Genomic DNA, 18,368 nt, shown 5'->3' with positions numbered 1-18,368 from the left:
TTATGGTTCACCACAACAACAAATATATTATTTGGCCCAATGTATTGTATTCAAATTCAGCGGGATATAAATTTGAGGCCTAGTATTTAGGCGCTGGGTGACCGGTATGGATTTAGTGACAGAATTAGACTTGGAAATGCACAGAAGCGTGTGTGTGAAGTTATTCTGAATGACCCAATGTGCACCTTGAATATTATATACCCTTTTTGGGATAGATTTCAAATAGCTCTGATATAGCAGGAACCACTAAATTATGAAATTGCTAAATTGGGAATTGTACTTCAACCCAGAACAAAAAATGTGCTTTGACGGGCACTAAATAACTTTCCCAGCTACAACAGGACAGCGGTAACGAGAGATTTAGAGGGATTTAAATTTGAGGCCTAGTATTTAGGCGCTGGGTGACAGGTATGGGTTTAGTGACAGAATTAGACTTGGAAATACACAGTAGCGGGTGTGTGTGAAGTTATTCTGAATGACCCAATGTGCACCTTCAATATTATATACCCTTTTTGGGATAGATTTCAAATAGCTCTGATATAGCAGGAACCACTAAATTATGAAATTGCTAAATTGGGAATTGTACTTCAACCCAGAACAAAAAATGTGCTTTGACGGACACTAAATATCTTGCCCAGCAACAACAGTACAGCGGTAACGAGAGATTTAGCGGGATATAAATTTGAGGCCTAGTATTTAGGCGCTGGGTCACCGGTATGGATTTAGTGACAGAATTAGACTTGGAAATGCACAGAAGCGTGTGTGTGAAGTTATTCTGAATGACCCTATGTGCACCTTCAATATTATATACCCTTTTAGGGATAGATTTCAAATAGCTCTGATATAGCAGAAACCACTAAATTATGAAATTGCTAAATTGGGAATTGTACTTCAACCCAGAACAAAAAATGTGCTTTGACGGACACTAAATATCTTGCCCAGCAACAACAGTACAGCGGTGGGTAACGAGAGATTTAGAGGGATTTAAATTTGAGGCCTAGTATTTAGGCGCTGGGTCACCGGTATGGATTTAGTGACAGAATTAGACTTGGAAATGCACAGAAGCGTGTGTGTGAAGTTATTCTGAATGACCCTATGTGCACCTTCAATATTATATACCCTTTTAGGGATAGATTTCAAATAGCTCTGATATAGCAGAAACCACTAAATTATGAAATTGCTAAATTGGGAATTGTACTTCAACCCAGAACAAAAAATGTGCTTTGACGGACACTAAATATCTTGCCCAGCAACAACAGTACAGCGGTGGGTAACGAGAGATTTAGAGGGATTTAAATTTGAGGCCTAGTATTTAGGCGCTGGGTCACCGGTATGGATTTAGTGACAGAATTAGACTTGGAAATGCACAGAAGCGTGTGTGTGAAGTTATTCTGAATGACCCTATGTGCACCTTCAATATTATATACCCTTTTAGGGATAGATTTCAAATAGCTCTGATATAGCAGAAACCACTAAATTATGAAATTGCTAAATTGGGAATTGTACTTCAACCCAGAACAAAAAATGTGCTTTGACGGACACTAAATATCTTGCCCAGCAACAACAGTACAGCGGTAACGAGAGATTTAGAGGGATTTAAATTTGAGGCCTAGTATTTAGGCGCTGGGTGACAGGTATGGGTTTAGTGACAGAATTAGACTTGGAAATACACAGTAGCGGGTGTGTGTGAAGTTATTCTGAATGACCCAATGTGCACCTTCAATATTATATACCCTTTTAGGGATAGATTCCAAATAGCTCTGATATAGCAGGAACCACTAAATTATGAAATTGCTAAATTGGGAATTGTACTTCAACCCAGAACAAAAAATGTGCTTTGACGGACACTAAATATCTTGCCCAGCAACAACAGTACAGCGGTAACGAGAGATTTAGAGGGATTTAAATTTGAGGCCTAGTATTTAGGCGCTGGGTGACAGGTATGGGTTTAGTGACAGAATTAGACTTGGAAATACACAGTAGCGGGTGTGTGTGAAGTTATTCTGAATGACCCAATGTGCACCTTCAATATTATATACCCTTTTAGGGATAGATTCCAAATAGCTCTGATATAGCAGGAACCACTAAATTATGAAATTGCTAAATTGGGAATTGTACTTCAACCCAGAACAAAAAATGTGCTTTGACGGACACTAAATATCTTGCCCAGCAACAACAGTACAGCGGTAACGAGAGATTTAGAGGGATTTAAATTTGAGGCCTAGTATTTAGGCGCTGGGTGACAGGTATGGGTTTAGTGACAGAATTAGACTTGGAAATACACAGTAGCGGGTGTGTGTGAAGTTATTCTGAATGACCCAATGTGCACCTTCAATATTATATACCCTTTTAGGGATAGATTCCAAATAGCTCTGATATAGCAGGAACCACTAAATTATGAAATTGCTAAATTGGGAATTGTACTTCAACCCAGAACAAAAAATGTGCTTTGACGGACACTAAATATCTTGCCCAGCAACAACAGTACAGCGGTAACGAGAGATTTAGAGGGATTTAAATTTGAGGCCTAGTATTTAGGCGCTGGGTGACAGGTATGGGTTTAGTGACAGAATTAGACTTGGAAATACACAGTAGCGGGTGTGTGTGAAGTTATTCTGAATGACCCAATGTGCACCTTCAATATTATATACCCTTTTAGGGATAGATTCCAAATAGCTCTGATATAGCAGGAACCACTAAATTATGAAATTGCTAAATTGGGAATTGTACTTCAACCCAGAACAAAAAATGTGCTTTGACGGACACTAAATATCTTGCCCAGCAACAACAGTACAGCGGTAACGAGAGATTTAGAGGGATTTAAATTTGAGGCCTAGTATTTAGGCGCTGGGTGACAGGTATGGGTTTAGTGACAGAATTAGACTTGGAAATACACAGTAGCGGGTGTGTGTGAAGTTATTCTGAATGACCCAATGTGCACCTTCAATATTATATACCCTTTTTGGGATAGATTTCAAATAGCTCTGATATAGCAGGAACCACTAAATTATGAAATTGCTAAATTGGGAATTGTACTTCAACCCAGAACAAAAAATGTGCTTTGACGGACACTAAATATCTTGCCCAGCAACAACAGTACAGCGGTAACGAGAGATTTAGCGGGATATAAATTTGAGGCCTAGTATTTAGGCGCTGGGTCACCGGTATGGATTTAGTGACAGAATTAGACTTGGAAATGCACAGAAGCGTGTGTGTGAAGTTATTCTGAATGACCCTATGTGCTCCTTCAATATTATATACCCTTTTAGGGATAGATTTCAAATAGCTCTGATATAGCAGAAACCACTAAATTATGAAATTGCTAAATTGGGAATTGTACTTCAACCCAGAACAAAAAATGTGCTTTGACGGACACTAAATATCTTGCCCAGCAACAACAGTACAGCGGTAACGAGAGATTTAGAGGGATTTAAATTTGAGGCCTAGTATTTAGGCGCTGGGTGACAGGTATGGGTTTAGTGACAGAATTAGACTTGGAAATACACAGTAGCGGGTGTGTGTGAAGTTATTCTGAATGACCCAATGTGCACCTTCAATATTATATACCCTTTTAGGGATAGATTCCAAATAGCTCTGATATAGCAGGAACCACTAAATTATGAAATTGCTAAATTGGGAATTGTACTTCAACCCAGAACAAAAAATGTGCTTTGACGGACACTAAATATCTTGCCCAGCAACAACAGTACAGCGGTAACGAGAGATTTAGAGGGATTTAAATTTGAGGCCTAGTATTTAGGCGCTGGGTGACAGGTATGGGTTTAGTGACAGAATTAGACTTGGAAATACACAGTAGCGGGTGTGTGTGAAGTTATTCTGAATGACCCAATGTGCACCTTCAATATTATATACCCTTTTAGGGATAGATTCCAAATAGCTCTGATATAGCAGGAACCACTAAATTATGAAATTGCTAAATTGGGAATTGTACTTCAACCCAGAACAAAAAATGTGCTTTGACGGACACTAAATATCTTGCCCAGCAACAACAGTACAGCGGTAACGAGAGATTTAGAGGGATTTAAATTTGAGGCCTAGTATTTAGGCGCTGGGTGACAGGTATGGGTTTAGTGACAGAATTAGACTTGGAAATACACAGTAGCGGGTGTGTGTGAAGTTATTCTGAATGACCCAATGTGCACCTTCAATATTATATACCCTTTTTGGGATAGATTTCAAATAGCTCTGATATAGCAGGAACCACTAAATTATGAAATTGCTAAATTGGGAATTGTATTTCAACCCAGAACAAGAAATGTGCTTGAACGGACACTAAATAACTCGCCCAGCTACAGCACTAGGGACAGATTTAGCTGGATATAAATTTGAGGCCTAGTATTTAGGCGCTGGGTGACCGGTATGGATTTAGTGACAGAATTAGACTGGGATATGGCCAAAAAATAAACAGACTATTGCTGGTTAAATGCACTTGGTGTGACAGCTTCACCCTGATGTAGGCTTTAGCCAAAAAACAACCACACCATTGAGGGTTAAATGCACTTGGTGACAGGCGCAGCTTGCCCCTGATTTTGTATATGGCCAAAAAATGAACAGACTATTGCTGGTTAAATGCACTTGGTGTGACAGCTTCACCCTGATGTAGGCTTTAGCCAAAAAACAACCACACCATTGAGGGTTAAATGCACTTGGTGACAGGCGCAGCTTGCCCCTGATTTTGTATATGGCCAAAAAATGAACAGACTATTGCTGGTTAAATGCACTTGGTGTCACAGCTTCACCCTGATGTAGGCTTTAGCCAAAAAACAACCACACCATTGAGGGTTAAATGCACTTGGTGACAGGCGCAGCTTGCCCCTGATTTTGTATATGGCCAAAAAATGAACAGACTATTGCTGGTTAAATGCACTTGGTGTGACAGCTTCACCCTGATGTAGGCTTTAGCCAAAAAACAACCACACCATTGAGGGTTAAATGCACTTGGTCGCAGCTTGTGCTGGCGCACCACAAGACACAAAATGGCCGCCGATCACCCCAGAAAAATGAGACTGACAAACGGTCTGTGCAGCCTAAAAACAGTGAGCAATTGAGGATCAGCAGCTCAATGATCCACAGCTGCAGATCGATCAGTTAATCAAGTCCTTTGGAGGAGTTAATCTGCCTAATCTCGCCCTACTGTCGCAGCCGCAACCTCTCCCTACGCTAATCAGAGCAGAGTGACGGGCGGCGCTATGTGACTCCAGCTTAAATAGAGGCTGGGTCACATGGTGCTCTGGCCAATCACAGCCATGCCAATAGTAGGCATGGCTGTGATGGCCTCTTGGGGCAAGTAGTATGACGCTTGTTGATTGGCTGCTTTGCAGCCTTTCAAAAAGCGCCAAGAAAGCGTCACAAAAGCGCCAAGAAAGCGACGAACACCGAACCCGAACCCGGACTTTTACGAAAATGTCCGGGTTCGGGTCCGTGTCACGGACACCCCAAAATTCGGTACGAACCCGAACTATACAGTTCGAGTTCGCTCATCCCTAGTCACGATACAATTTAATATCTGCTCTATCAACTTTCGATGTTCTATTATGCGCCTATCATGGTGATCACGGGTGGCGGGGAATCAGGGTTCCGCACCAGAGAGGGAGCGTGAGAAAGAGAGACCACATCCTAGGGAGGATTATTTTTTTTCAAATTTCAAATTATAGAGTTGAATTATGGGACAAATTATTAAAGCATAAAAGTGTGACAACTTTTTAAAGTTTAAGCATTGAATGAAAGGATGTGGCGCGCATTAATTACTGAAGAATTTATAAAATGTAATTCCCTGTAAACTATGCAAAGCAGGGGGTTCTATCTGTCAAAATTTTAAAAATGTCACCTCACAATGTAATTGACGATTTTTTTACATTTATGTTCCTGTCACCTATGTACAGGTGTCCCAAATTACAGAAGCCCAAATGTGGGCCAGATGAGTAAAGCTGAATTATGGGAAAAATTATTGAGGCGAAAATTTTGGACAAATTACAGAAGCCCAAATGTGGGCCAGAAGAGTAAAGCGGAATTATGGGAAAAATTATTGAGGCAAAAATTTTTGACAAATTACAGAAGCCCAAATGTGGGCCAAAAGAGTAAAGCGGAAATGTGGGACAAAGAATTGAAGCGCAATTGTGGTACAAATTACAGAAGCCCAAATGTGGGCCAAAAGAGTAAAGCGGAAATGTGGGACAAAGAATTGAAGCGCAATTGTGGTACAACTTGTTAAAGTTTAAGCATTGAATTAATGGAGGTGGCGCGCATCAATTAAAGAAGAATTTCTGAAATTTTATTCCCTGTCACCTATGCAGAGCAGGGGTTTATTTACGTCTAAAATTGTATAATTTCAACCCAAGAATGTAACAGAAAAATTAGTGAAATGTATTAACCTGAAATTTATTAACCTGTCTACTTGGTAGAGCAGGGGTCTATGACAGAAAAAAATTGTTTATTGTCACCCGAAAATGTTAAAGAAAAATTATTGAAATTTATTAAGCTGTCAACAAGGTAGAGGAGGGGTATATTACACAAAAAAAATGTGAATTTCACCAAAAAATGTAACAGACAATTTATTTTTTAAACCTGTCTACTAGGTATAGCAGTGGTACATCACATCCAAAAAATGTTGAATTTCAACTGAAAATGTAACTGACAATTTTTTTTTTCTTTTACCGGTCTAGTAGGTATAGCAGTGGTACATCACACCTAAAAATTGTTGAATTTCACCCGAAAATGTAATTAACAATTTTTTTCTATATTTTTTTTTGTCTACTAGGTATAGCAGTGTTACCTCACACCCACACCCAAAAATTTGTGAATTTCACCGGAAAATGTAACTATTTATTTATTTTTTTAACCTGTCTACTAGGTATAGCAGTGGTACTTCACACCCAAAAATCGATGAATTTTACCACAAAATGTAACTGACAATTTTATTTTAATTTTTCGGTCTACTAGGTATAGCAGAGTTACATCACACCCAAAAATACAACACGTATAAATAAAAAAATAAAAAAATTGATTTATGAGGTGGAGTTCCATATGGAGTAGGAGTTTCAGGAGGCGTGGACGTAGTGGTGTAGGTGGAAGCGGTGGTGGAGGAGGACGAGGTAGCCAACACAGGTTTTTGGTTTTTATTTTATTTTTTAAAATTAGGGTACACTCCAAAAGAGTGTGAAATATCAAAAATACAACAATGAGCAATTGTGCTGCAGTATAACAATGGCTGGTTAGTGCTGCTATACATGTCTTTTCTGCACAAGGTACGGACAAGTCCTGAGGGATCCATGCCTGGTTCATTTTAATGAACGTCAGCTTGTCCACATTGGCTGTGGACAGGCGCTTGTCTTGTCTGCGCTTGCTAAACACACGTTCAGATAATACACTGGCTGCAGGGCAGGCCAGCACCTCCAAGTCGTAAAGGGCAAGCTCAGGCCATGTGCCCAATTTTGAGACCCAGAAGTTGAAGGGGGAAGACCCGTTATTCAGTATGTGTAGGCGTGTGCACACATACTGCTCCACCATGTTGCTGAAATGCTGCCTCCTTCTAAGACGCTCCATATCATCTCATGGTGCTGGTTGTTTTGGCATGCTTTTCCACATTTCGGCCATGATAACCCTTCCTTCTGAGGTGCTGGCGGTGCCCCAGCTGCATTGGCGACCTCTTCCTAATCCTCTGCCTTCGCCTTGTGCTTCAACTGTGCCCTCGCTGTCAGGTGGGAATGCCACCAGCAGCGCGTCTACTAGCGTGCGCTTGTACTTGCGCATCTTACGATCATGCTCCAGTGACGGAATTAAGGACGGTACGTTGTCCTTGTAATGGGGATCCAGCTGCGTGGCCACCCAGTAATCAGCACAAGTTAGAATGTGGGCAACTTGGCGGTCGTTGCAGAGACACTGCAGCATGTAATCACTCATGTGTGCCAGGCTGCCCAGAGGCAACGAAAAGCTGTCCTATGTGGGAGGTGTAGCGTCTGTGTCCTCTGTATCCCCCCAGCCACGCACCAGTGATGGCCATGAGCGGGTCTGGGTGCCACCCTGCTGTGAACATGGTTCCTCCTCCTCCTCAGTCTCCTCCTCCTCATCCTCCACCTAGTCATCCTCCAGAACTGTGCCCTGGCTGGACAATTGTGTACCCGGTGTTTGAGGGTGCAGGAACCCGCCCTCGGAGCCACTTGTGAATGACTGGCCGGAAACCCTACAAAATGATCCCTCTTCCTCCTCCTGTGCCACATCCTCTTCCATCATCCTCAGCAGCGTTTTTTCAAGGAGGCATAGAAGTGGGATACTTCATAGAAGTGGGATACTATAGGCTGACAACGTAGTTATCGTCACTGGCCACGTTGATGGAGTACTCAAAACAGCGCAACAAGGAACACAGGTCTCGCATGGAGGCCCAGTCATTGGTGGTGAAGTGGTGCTTTTCGATAAGCGACTCACCTGTGCGTGCTGCAGCTGAAACTCCATTATCGCCTGCTGCTGCTCGCACAGTCTGGCCAGCATGTGCAAGGTGGAGTTCCACCTTGTGGGCACGTCGCAAATGAGGCGGTGAGCGGGGAGGTCGAAGTTACGCTGCAGCGCTGACAAGCGAGCAGCAGCAGGGTGAGAACGGCAAAAGCGTGCACAGATGGCCAGCACTTGATGCAGCAGCTCTGACATATCGGGGCAATTTTTAAGGAATCTCTGCACCACCAAATTCAGCACATGCGCCAGGCGAGGGATGTGCGTCAAACCGGCTAGTCCCAGAGCTGCTACGAGATTTTGCCCATTATCGTACACCACTAGGCCAGGCTTGAGGCTCACTGGCACCAACCACTTATCGGTTCGTTGTTCAAGGCCCATCCACAGCTTCTGCGCGGTGAGCGGTTTGTCCCCCAAACAGAAAAGTTTTAAAACTGTCTGCTGTCGTTTACCCCTTACTGTGCTGAAGTTGGTGGTGAAGGTGTTTCGCTGACCGGATGAGGAGCTGGTAGAGGATGAGGAAGCAGAGTAGGAGGAGGAAGCAACAGGAGGCAAACTGAAGCGCCCTGCAATCCTAGGTGGTGGAAGGACATGCACCAATCTGGTATCCGCCTCAGGCCCAGCCGCCACTGCATTTACCCAGTGTGCTGTTATGGAGATATAACGTCCCTAACCGTGCTAACTGGTCTCTGTATCCTTAGTGAGGTGCACCTTGCCACACATGGCGTCACGCAGTGCACACCTGATTTTGTCCCCTACTTGGTTGTGCAGGGAAGGGATGGCTCGCCTGGAAAAGTAGTGGCAGCTGGACACGACATACTGTGGGACAGCCACCACCATATGGCCTTCAAAACTATCCGTCTCCACCAGACGGAATGACAGCATTTCAAAGGAAGGTACTTCCTCTTCCTCTCCAGTGTTTGGGAGATGAGGAGCTGAATGCTTCTGTGGGACATTGTGGAGATGCTTGGTGACCCAGGTAGTGGTGTTGCTGGAAGATCCTCTGTTTGCAGGGTGGCAGGTGGCACTGTCATTTCAAAGGTGGATGAAGAGGCCGAGACTGCAGCAGAAGAGGAAGCAGGAGGAGCCAGAGACCTTTCCTGATTTTTGAGGTGTCTACTCCATTGCAGCTCGTGCTTTGCACCTAAATGCCTGGTCATGCAGGTTCTGCTCAGGTTGAGAACGTTTATGCCTCGCTTCAGGCTCTGATTGCACAGCGTGTAAACCACTCGTGTCTTGTCGTCTGCACATTGTCTGAAGAACTGCCACACCAGGGAACTCCTTGGAGCTGGCTTTGGTGTGCTCAGTCTCTTGCTGTGGTGGGCAGTAGCAGGCGTACTGTCTAGAGGATGGGCGCTCCGCTTTTGCACCCTGCTCCCTCTTCTGCTGTGCTGGTGGCTCTGTGCGACCACCGCCTCCTCCTCTGAACTACATAGGTCACTCGCATGACCTTAATTCCATGTGGGGTCCTCCACATCATCTTCCACCCAGTTTTCACCTCTGCTCTCCTTGTCGGTCTGCACACTTTCGAAAGCCCCAGCAGTTGGCACCTGTGTTTCGTCATCATCCGAGACGTACTGCGATGGTCCTCCCATGTACTCATCTTGAAAGATAAGTGGTTGGGCATCGGTGCACTCAATCTCTACCACTTCTGGGGCAGGGCTAGGTGGATGGCCCTTGGAAACCCTGCTAACAGAGTCATCAAAAAGCAGAAGAGACTGCTGCATGTACTTGGGGCTCAGACTGCTTGACTGATTTGCAAGGGGGTGAGGTGAAAAACTGATGGACATCGGCTGCAGGTGCCAATAGAAGAATATAAGCCCTGTATATACAGGGTGTATCTCACACAGCATGACCCACAATAGGCCTCAATAAAAATTTGTGCACCAAATGGTGGTATTTCAAATAACTGAATAGAAGCCCTGTATTTAAAAAGTGTATCTCACAATGACATCTGCAGCAAAGGCTGCCAACAATTTTTTTTTTGCCCAAACGGGTGTTAGTTTAATAACTGAATATGACACCAGTATATAACCCTGGAATTTCAAACGTGCTGATGCTGCAAGGGCGCAACAATTGTGTATTTTGCCACAAAATTGGTGTTTTATTAATAGAATATAAGAAGAATATAAGCCCTGTATATACAGGGTGTATCTCACACGGCCTGACCCACACCCACGCCGCAATTAAAGATTTGTGCACCAAATGGCGGTATTTCAAATACCTGAATAAAACCCCTGTATTTAAAGAGAACCTGTCACCGGGATTTTATGTTTAGAGCTGAGGACATTGCGGTATATACAGGGTGTATCTCACATGCCCTGATCCATACTAGGCCGCAATTAAATTAGTTTGCCCAAAATGGCAGTATTTCAAATACCTGAATAGAACCCCTGTATATACAGGGTGTATCTCACACGCCCTGATCCACACTAGGACGCTATCAAAGAATTGTGCCCAAAATGGCTTTATTTCAAATAACTGACATCTGCAGCAAAGGCTGCCAACTAAACAGATTATCTGTGCTGTTTTTAAAGCTTAGATTTCAATGTCCCAAAAGCTCAGATGCAGTGCTGGTGCACTGAGCTTGCATAAAATGGCCGCCGCCGCTGCCCACCTAACTGACTTATAAAAGTTATTTTTTTTCGGTCGATCGCTGAGTTAGATTCACGTTTTGAGCAAAGATTCTCTCCTATTCTCTCCCTGAAATCATCAGCAGCATCCTCTCCCTACACTAAGCACAGCAGAGTGAAGTGCAGCGCTACGTGACTCCAGCTTATATAGAGGCTGGGTCACATGCTACACTGGCCAATCACAGCCATGCCATTAGTAGGTTGTTCGGGAACTAGTAATAGTTCGGGTTCGCTCAACCCTATTCACAAACATTAAAAGTTGGTATGATAAACATACATTATCTGATCATTTCAAACAAATACACAATAGAGATCCAACTGGGATAAAATATGCAGCATTAGAAAAAGTGGAAAAGCATTGGAGAGGGGGTGACTATATAGGAAGGATGTCAAGGTTAGAATCAAGAAGAATATTTGAATTTGATTCACTCCTACCAGATGGTTTAAATGCTGAACTAGAAATCTTTGGCTTTCTGTAGAAAACGGGTGGACACCTTCACCGACCGGAGAAAGATACCTCGGCCCCCCCCTTGGTGGAAGGCCTCTACCCATAACTCACATCAGATCTTGATGAAATATATCAGAAAAATAAGAAGTGTAAAATACATTATACAAATAAGTTAGAAACAAATAAATGTTTTTGAATTCATCTGAATATAATGTAGATATCCCCTTTTTTAGTGTTTTTTGCATTAAAGATATCAAAAACGCAGCAAAGATGCATGAAAATCGCATGATGAACTGAATATGTTATTTTCTCTATAAATTGAACCCTTTCTGAACTGCTTGATAAGGTGAATGTGTCCACTGCACATATGGATATTATAAATATCTATATAGCGAAAATAAAGCGCTTAACAAAAGAAAATTGCATAATGCCTGTAAATGACTCCTATTCCGAATTGAGATACAGATTGGAGTTTATTTGGACCCCCAGCATAATATATAAAAGGAAGTGACGAGATAGAGGTCTTGACAACTGAAGAAGGAACAAGAGTTAGTTCCGAAACGCATCTGGGGAAGCTGGGGACCTCCATCTGACAAATGTTTTTATTATCGATGTTGGAGTAATACAAGAGGAGTCCTTGAATTATGGCAGAGAAATCAGGGAATAGCATTGTGCATCACGTGTGACTCCGCTCATGATCCGAAGCCGGCATCCAAACAAAAACAACCGACTGAACGCCGCTTCACAAAGCTCACAGTGAAGTGAAATATAGCGGAGGTAAGTGATACTAGTGCTGTTCTTCATCTATAAAAACAGCAAACTGTGAGTACCTTGCAATGACTACGCCAAAAACAGTTGGTCAAATATGCATTGGCTGATGATATAAACCAGGAGATACAATCAAAAAATATTATGACTATAACTTCACAAAAAAGAATCAGAGAGAGAGAGACCTCTTAAATGTATCTACATTGATTTATTCCATTCAGGATTGATGTGATACATTACCATGCACTTTCTCAACATTTAGAAGAAAGCTAGCTCATTTTGCAGTTCATATTTTTCAGTTTACTTCTTTTGCTACTATAGCTGCTTATGGATATTGGATATATGATGGAGTAAAATAGTAGAAATATTATTCATTGTGCTCTTTGCAATATTTTGAAGAATACCTTTCCAACCCAATTGGACATTATTAATATTGCTATAACGGGGCACCGAAGGCGCACTCGGTCTCCCATCAGCTGCAGACCTGCTGCTTAGCTTCGGGAGCGAGGATCTGTGTTTGGCCTTGTTCCCAGGGCGGCTTTGCTAGCTGGGAGGCTCCCTGCTCCTAGGTCTGCCTTAAGCACCGAGCAGATCACTCGGTGCTCGACTTGTCTGTCTGTCGGTCATGTGACGCTGGCCTCATCACATGACCCTCACTCCCCACTATAAATACAGGCGGCTTGCAGGCTACAGGTTGCCTGTGATTTTTGTCCTATAGGCTTTGTACTTTATTGTTATTAAGCTACCTCTGGAATTGAACCTCGATCCGCCTCTTGACACCTCTTCTGCCTGCTCCCTGTACCTTGACGCTGCCTTTCGGATTTTGACCTCGGCTTGTTTACGGATTTGTCTTTGCGTCTTCCCTTGTTCTGACGTGACCTCCTGGACTGACCTCGGCTAGTTGACCCGCCTCGCCTTCCGTTTTTGTTCTACCTCTTGTCCACTTATTGTAACTTCTCAGTGGCTGTCCTCTTCATTGCAGTCTCTTTCTCTCTGCTTGCACTTAGTAGGTTAGGGACTGTCACCCAGTTGCGCTCCGTCACCTAAGGCGGGTGGTGCAAGTAGGCAGGGACAGTGGACCAGGTGGCAGCTCAGGGGGTGCAATTCCGCTCTATCTTGATTCCCGTGACTCTACCCGTGACAATTGCTGGTTCTTAATATCTGCCTTTTTAACTTTTTGTATTTTCTTGTATTTTTTTATATATTTTTTTACAATTTTTCATATTTTTAATTGGTTGTTTATGCATCATTGTGTATAATAAATATGTCTATATCCACATGATTCTGAATGAGTGCCTGTCTATATATATTTATATCTATTATTTACTACTGACAGGGTAAGCCAATTAGTACAGAACACCATATTCCTTGCGATCAACAGGAGAGCCACCTTGTAGTATTTTCTTTTTAACAGAGTATATATAGCCAGTTCCACCTGAACTTGAGTGTGTTTAGCAGTCCCAGTGGCCCATAAGCTTGTGTCTGTGGAATGCTGCCACCAGCAACCTTCGGAAGTGTAACACTGTGCCCTCTACTTGTGGAGTGAACTGAAGCTGCCATGCCTACGAACCTCAATTAAATAAAGCCTTCTGGTGTTTGAACTGTCCTGACTGTCTGCTGACTTCTATTGCATAATCCTACCTTAATAAAACCTGTTACTGGATGAATTATCATTATCACAACTACTGCTACTACTAGGGCCCCATAGATACATCAATTTAAAGGGAAATTATTCACCATGATCTTGGACTATTAGTTGCTCTAATACACGAGTAGTACTGCAGATAAGCAGTCCAGATCACAATTTTTTTCCTACTGCCCCCTGTTCCCCCACTGTTAGAGCTCAAAGCTGTGTTGAAACAAATTGTCAAGATAGCTATGCATGCGGACAGGAATCGTCTCCATTATTGTAGCAGAGCATGCAGTCCAGACTATGTATTTCAGTGAAGCTTTAAGCACTGACAGCGGGAGAACAGGGAGGCATAAAAAATTGTGATCTGGACTCTGTCATGACCAGTGCATGGGACCCGCTGGTCAAACCAGAGATAGTGTGGATTTTCTGTGTCATCCAAGGGAAGGCATCCGCTAAACCCAAGAGTGTTATTCAGTACTCTCACATGAGACAGGACAGAATTCAGCAAGAGAGAAACTGAACCACTACCTACAGGATTAGCTAATATGGTTGATAGCTGACTCACTGAGTCAGACAACAGGTAATGATCCAATAGCTTAAAGGGGTTCTGCACTTTGTTTAAACTGATGATCTATCCTCTGGATAGATCATCAGCTTCTGATCGGCGGGGGTCCGACACCCAATCAGCGCCGCGGCCTTCTCACTGTTTACGGCTGTCCGAGTGACGTCACGACTTGTATCAACTGGCCTGGGTGAGGCTAAGCTCCATTCAAGGGAATGGAGCTAAGCCGTGTCCAGGCCAATGATACTAGTCGTGATGTGACTGGGCCTGCTGTAAACAGTGAGAAGGCCGCGGCACTGCTGGAGCACCGCTGCCTTCTCAAACAGCTGATCGGCGGGGGTCCCGGGTGTCGGACCCCCGCCGATCAGATGCTGATGATCTATCCAGAGGAACCTGGATAGAACCCCTTTTAAGTTGGGGTTAGAACCACAGTTATTGTGAACTAAGTTCAATAGCAGACACGGTGGTGAGAAGTGGTATTGCAGAGAAGACGAGTATCAGACAGGCTCAGGGTTAGACAGGTCCAGTAGCCGATACAGGCAGCAGGCAAACAGAATGGTCAAACAGGCTTGTTCAAACACAGAAGATCAGAACAGAACAATTTTGCTATTACTGTTAGTAACTCAACGATCAGTCAACTTCCTGGGAGAGGAAGCTGCTATTTAAACTTGTAACGCCTCCCAGGGGCCATGCTAGGAGGCAGGAAGCACTTGTCCCTGGAAGCATAAATGACTGGAAGCGGCAGGAGGCGCATGCCCCTATGGGACGCCAGCATGGCATACAGCATGGAGGCAGCAATGCCAGAGGACGCGCCTGGTAGGCCCACTCCTGCCCCATCTGGAGAAGACACCAACAGCCAGAGAGGCAGGAGATGCTAGGGATATGACAGGTAAGACAGCAGGAGGTATGGCCTCTTTATGTGCAGTCTAAGACTGTGGTGATAGATTCCTTTCAAAGCACAACATACTCATTGGCTGAAGACATCATTGGAGGGTGCCTAAGAGCTTACTGAGAGACCAGTGAAAAACTATCTGGATTAAGCTCTAGTGTTCTCTCTAAACCCATGCTGTACATGTATGGCAGATGTTGGAAGTTTAAATATGGTGCTGAGTCCAAATCATAGCCTGCAGGTGAAAGCTGTCTGACACAGCTATTGTTTGTGATCAGAAATAGCCCATATTATGGATAAATTCTCAGAAGCTGTGATCAATAGTGACCATGACATCTGAGCAGTTAGCCCGAGAGAGGTAGCTCCCTCTTTCCCCGAATTGCCTCCACACAATGGTTCTGACCGGCTGTCCCTGTTAATGCTCCCAAGCCTGCCATGCCTGTGGTGCAGTGTATGGTATAAGTGTTCCAATGATTGCATGTTCAAGTCCCCTACAGGGACTAAAAGTTGAGAATTGTATTTTAAAAATACCCCCTTTAAAAATTTTCATATAATAAAAATAACAAATATAACTGGTAATGTCACGTCCTAAAATTTCCAAACTGTTAAAATATTAAAGTGTTTGGTGAACATCGTAATTGGAAATATACCATATTTTTCACCCTATAAAGCGCACCTGCCCATAAGACGCACCTAGATTTTTGAGGAGGAAAATAAGAAAAAAAATATTTTGAACCAAAAGGTGTGCTTTTGGTGGGTTTTGAACTAATGGTGGTCTGTGGATGACACTATTATGGGGGATCTGTTGAGGACACTGTTATGGGGGATCTGTGAGTGACACTGTTATGGGGGATCTTTAGGTGACACTGTTATGGGGGATCTTTAGGTGACACTGTTATGGGGGATCTGTGGGTGACACTGTTATGGGGGATCTCTGGATGGCTCTTTTTGGGGTCTCTGGATGGCACTGTTATGGGAATCTGTGGATGACACTGTTATGGGGGGGATCTGTGGATGACATATATAGCTTGTTATGCTATGTGTCATCCACAGATCCCCTCCATAACAGTGTCCCTGTAATGTGAATGACCCCCAATACAGGGGGTGGGGGTCGCATCTGGTTTTATAATGACAGCAAGGCCCGTGCAGTGACTGTATTCTACTACACGGGCCCCGCTCACTGTATATAATCTTATCTATAATTGTAGGCATTGTTAATATATAAAAATTCTGGGTAATCAGCGCCTGTATTACTTACAAGAGCTCAGTAGCAGAGAGGAGGGAGGAGGCAGGCCGGAAGGATGGGCGCTGGCAGCGCGAGTCACTATGTCACGCGCCTGCGCCGCCCACTTTATGAATGAAGCAAGAGGCGTGGGCGCATGATGTAGTGACTCAAGCTGCCAGCGCCCGTCCTCCCAGGCTGCCTCCTCCCTCCGCTTGTAAGTAATACAGGCGCTGATTACCCAGAATTTTTATACATTAACAATGCCTACAATTACAGATACGATTATATACAGTGAGCGGGGCCCATGTAGTAGAATACAGTCACTGCACAGGCCCTGCTGTTATTATAAAAGCAGATGTCGGCCCCCAGCCCCTCCTCCCTCTCAGCTGATACACGGCGCGGCGTATCATTGAAAATTCTGCATTCGCCCCATAAGACGCACTGCTATTTCCCCCCCACTTTTGGGGGGAGGGTGCGTCTTATAGGGCGAAAAATGCGGTAATCAAACTGCTGGAATATCTATTTAATGGTCACCTTGTGTCCTGAAGACAAATGAATAAAAAGTGTTAAAAAAGTAGTGCACCCTAAAATGGTAAAAATCTTAATCATAAAAAAGCCCCATACACAGTTTTGTAGATGGAAATATAAAAATGTTATGGTTGTCAGAATGGCGACACAAAGCAAATTTTGAAATGTTCATGGTGTCAAAGGGGTTATGCATGTCAATAGATTAGATTTGGAGCTCTGTATCAGAATTTTTTTTGTGGAAACCAGGTGTGACGAATACCGTACCCCGACTGACGTCGGATGTCAAATATGTAGAGCCAGCGAGATACAGTATGGTCACTGGTTACCAAGGTGGGAGGAGGAGCAGGTAAGGTCAGCTTAGTACAGTGTTTACAGACTCCTCCTGTTCATGCGGGCACAGAGAGGTAACAAGCTGAGCTGCCCCAGTGAAACAGTGCATTCTCAGCCCAGGTATACTGCCACCAGTTTATTTTTTTTATATAAGCCCGGTCTGGGATTATATAGGGTAAGAAACCAACCAGCGGTAGCGTATTACTAGGCCGAAACATGGAAGTGGGGATTCGTGATGGAGATACAAGACAGCATAAGATTAAATGATATATTTAATTGCCTTAAGGGTTAAGGGCTCACTAGAATTAACACTATACACACAAAGAATATATACAGTGGTCTGAGGTTACAAATACAAATGGCGTGGTACAAACAGGGTTAACCAGAACAAAAGTCAGTGTACCAAGTATAGGAGTCCTATGGGTTGTGATGAGTTCTTAGCTGTGGTCACATGGGAAACAGTGATGTCAGCTGGTTGCAGGTCCCTAAACACATGGCACGATGTGACATCCCTTCAGAGAAAGGCACGCCCGCTTGCTGACACAAGCCTTTTAACCTGTAGCCGGCCCCTCTTGGAGGGGTCCACCCACCTCTGCTGGGCTGGCAGCACATGAGCCACAAAACCGATTAGGGCTCATGGCTCCAGACCAGAATGTCACAGGGAGGTGGTTCTGGGACCAATAGATCCGCCTGGGTTCCGGCTACCAGTAGAGTTCAAGCATAGTACTGTTATTTGGTTTCTGTGGGGAGATATGTATATCTCCCCTCCCTAGCATCCAACCACCAAACTGTGACCACGGGCCTGTTCATAGTGGCCACAGGGACACAAATATGCATCTGGTTTATGTCTGTGATGGACAGGTGATTCATAATTCCTTATAAATCGCCG

The sequence above is a fragment of the Bufo gargarizans genome, chromosome 3 (genome assembly GCF_014858855.1).
Source record: "Bufo gargarizans isolate SCDJY-AF-19 chromosome 3, ASM1485885v1, whole genome shotgun sequence".
Taxonomy (NCBI): domain Eukaryota; kingdom Metazoa; phylum Chordata; class Amphibia; order Anura; family Bufonidae; genus Bufo; species Bufo gargarizans.
Note: the sequence above shows the minus strand (reverse complement) of the source record.